The sequence below is a fragment of the Zonotrichia albicollis genome, chromosome 4, assembly GCF_047830755.1.
Source record: "Zonotrichia albicollis isolate bZonAlb1 chromosome 4, bZonAlb1.hap1, whole genome shotgun sequence".
Taxonomy (NCBI): domain Eukaryota; kingdom Metazoa; phylum Chordata; class Aves; order Passeriformes; family Passerellidae; genus Zonotrichia; species Zonotrichia albicollis.
In genome coordinates, this window is record NC_133822.1 from 71,491,513 (window position 1) to 71,495,464 (window position 3,952).

Below are 3,952 nucleotides of genomic sequence, written 5' to 3' on the forward strand. Positions count from 1 at the left end.
GGTTTTTATGTTTATTAATTGTTTATCTAAAAGATTTTCTTTCGGCCCGACAGAGCTCTGCTCAGCAGCCAGCCATGAGCACACTGTGCTGCCCTCCGGACAGTCACCTATCTTTATACCCATTGTTACGTGTACAATATTTATCATTTTTCCCCAATACCATTTATTCTTATTGCCCGGTGCACTTTTAGTAATGACCAATCCTAAAGTGCCACCATCACCAAAGAAGATGGAGGAGAAGAAGAAGAAGAAGAAGGACAGGACACACCCCAATTCCTCCATCTTACTTCTCTAAACCCCCCTGTACAGAAATCCCAAACCCTGTGTCTCACCCTCTAATTAACTGATCCCTTCACCATTCACCCCGGTGAAACCCTCCTATCCTCATACAGGTGTCGTCTCCCGTGTAGGATCAAAGTCCAGCCACCAGACACTTCTGGAACATTCCAGGACTCCCGAGCCCCCCAAGGGTGGTCTTGGTGGCTCGGCACCTCAGTCCTGAGGTGCTGAGATCCCACACTTGCACAGATATAAGCAGGATTAAGTTTGCAACTTCTACCTTAAAAAAAGTAAAAATTAAAAAATAAAAATCCCTGCATTAACCCTTTCTCAGTGTTTGTGAGAGCAGAATCAACACTCAGGGTATGCAGAGGGTTTCTACACCATAATTCAATGAGAAACAGTAGAAAATTCTTCCCAGAATGTCCACCCAAATGTCAGTAAACCAGAAGCTAATACAATCATGAGTGGTAGGAAATTAGTCATTTGTAGCAGACCTTCACATTTATCATTAAATCTCTCTGATTCTACCACTGACCTTTCAGAATCAATAAACTGAAACAAGGAAGTTTCCTGTAAAGGAAAGAAAATGGATCTTGTTTGGACCTTCTGTCTGCTAGGTTTTTTTCTGAAACAGTAAGTCATATTTGTAGCTCTCTTTTATCAAACCCCAAATGTTCAAAATGCATTACTCACTAATGAAAGGTGATTTTCCTCTTAATTCATCATTTGATTTCTGGAGTTTGAGTTGTATAGAAACAAATTCTGAAGCATGTTTTTAAAGATACATTCTTTATTCTTCTTGGCAATTGAGTTGCAAAGTTGAGTCAAACTCAGTGTGAAATCAATTGCAGATGTAACTAGATTTTTTTTAAAGGATTTGAATGCTAAAGTCTTAATGGAAGTTAAGTTGTCTCTTGTTTTGTTTTGGTTCATAAAACAGGGTAAGTGTTCCTTGCTGGTATAATAAAATCTGGTGTTAAAAGTAGGTAAAGTTAATCAAAATTAGCTTTAATTAATCTAAAAGGAGTATTCCAGATAAAGATAGTGTTGAAGCTATTTGCAATCTATTTCTGTGTTTATTACCTAAAGAATATTATTGACAAGCTTGAAGCATTTATTTCCTGAGCATTGCACTTTGGCAGTGCATCATCCTTATTTCTTCAATATGCAAAATGTAGATGAATCAATCTCTGTATACAAATGCTGAATATTACCTCTCATTTTATGTATATACAAATTATTTTTATGTAGTTCTTTTTATGTGTCAGTATGCCCTGGCATGTTTGGTTTATTTTTCATTTTTTTCCTCCTATAACAAAATATAATCAGAATCTATTTGGCTACCAAAAGCAAAAGAGATTAACTTGATAAAGTAGTTTTGTTTTTCAGGTCTGTCTGTCTATCTCTAACAGATGTCCTCATATAAGTGTTTCTAAGCTAGAATTACTTAAATTTTGAGTATTTTTAAGTTCCTTAGAAAATTAACCACATGTCTAAAGATCAGGTCTGACTTTGATAGCCCCCTAAATTCTTGGGACGCACATTGTCAAAATATCCGTACTGTGCACACATATCTGATATAAACTAGGGATCTGTGAGTGACAGTAGCATAATGTGGAATGGAATGAAAATATCACTTAGTTATGTACACACTGAATTCACGATTCCACAAAAATAGCTTCAGGAAGCATGGTGTTTGAGAACACCATATATTTAACCAAGTGTCATTGGGTAATAAGGCAAAGGGACAAATTTCAACATCTACGCTAACACAAAGTCAATAAATGCATGTGCATTCCAAAGATGTGACAGACACATATATTGTACAAAAAGGATTTCTTGGACAGATTCTGTCAATATAAATATATTCTGTCGACATACATGTGCCTTGTCATGCTGCCTTGTCATAATTGCAGTCTCAAGAGCTTTAATTATCTCTTTAAACCATCGGTATTTACATTTGGTTTGTCTCATGGTCCTTCATTGCTAATGTGTCACAATCTTTTTTTCCCCATGTGGGGGTGACAACTGGTCACTCTTCATTAATAAAATGACAAGTCTCTTATCCATGTTGTAGTCACAATAGGCTTTAGGAAGTTAAACTTCAAGAGATTAAATTCCCTCTGTGGTTTTCCTACAGCACACACACTTCAACAGGAAATGCTTACACATCCTTGTTTTTCTTCTGCCAAGAATAAATTTTATTTTCCAAGACTAAGTAAACTTGGGATGAAAACAAGAATATGAATTCTGTAGTGAAACAGTGGCATGTATTGTCGATTTTTCTAAACTACTAGAAGAAGTACTCTAAGAAGGAAAAGTGTCGGATCCCAGGATCTCAGTCCTGAGGTGCCGAGCCACCGAGACCACCCTTGGGGGGCTCGGGAGTCCTGGAATGTTCCAGAAGTGTCTGGTGGCTGGACTTTGATCCTACAAGGGAGATGACACCTGTATGAGGATAGGAGGATTTCACTGGGGTGAATGGTGAAGGGATTAGTTAATTAGAGGGTGAGACACAGGGTTTAGGATTTCTGTACAGGGGGGTTTAGAGAAGTAAGATGGAGGGGTTGGGGCGTGTCCTTTCCTTCTTCTTCTTCTTCTTCTCCTCCATCTTCTTTGGTGATGGTGGCACTTTTGGATTGGTTATTACTGAAAGTGCACCGGGTAATAAGAATAAATGGTATTGGGGAAAAATGATAAATATTGTACACGTAACAATGGGTATAAAGATAGGTGGCGGTCCGGAGGGCAGCACAGTGTGCTCATGGCTGACTGCTGAGCAGAGCTCTGTCGGGCTGAAAGAAAATCTTTTAGATAAACAATTAATAAACATAAAAACCGAAAGAAGAACTGAAGCCTCTTCTCGTCCTTTGATACGCGGGCTGCCCCAAGGCCACTCCGGGCCTTTCCAGGCCCCTCAAACAGCCGGAAACCCGACAGAAAAGTATATTCCTGTGAACATTATTAGTCACATAACTAACAGGATCAATATATGATGTCTTCCAAGGTTGTATTTTAGATATTTTGGATACTCCTAATGAAATCCAGCATTAGCCCTAGATTTCACAGAATCATTGAGGTTGGAAAGGACTCTGGAGATGATCCTGTCCAACCCCCTTGCTCAGCCACAGGAGATTGTCCAATAGTGTCCCTAGACAGTTTTTGAGTAGTGCCAAGGATGAAAATGCAACTTGATCAGACTTGTGTTCATATGTGGAAGTCACTCTTTTGTTCTTTCCATTAAAATTGGTGAGTGTTAAAAATATGTAACACTTAGGCATGAGGAACTTTTACAACGACATGAGCGAAGCAAATCTGAATATAGTGTTGATTTAAGGTTCCCTGATTTCTTTCTCGTTAATGTATTTATTTTCCTTTCTTAGGTGAAACAACAGAATTTTCTGCTTGATGAACCACAAATTGCTGGTGCTGGTTTACCTGGAGACTGTGATACTGGAGACCTGCCTCAACATCTGATGAGAGTGACATCAGTAAAGACATAAATCACTGATGGTGCCCATTTATCTAAAACTGCAAGCTGCTCTAAACAATGAGTATGACCAACACAGTGTTATCCAAAGCCTTTTTCCAACAGGTAGAAAGACTGTTCAAGTCTTTAAGTCTGAAAGTCTAAATCTGTTTGGTTTTTTTTGGTTTTTTTTGGTTTTTT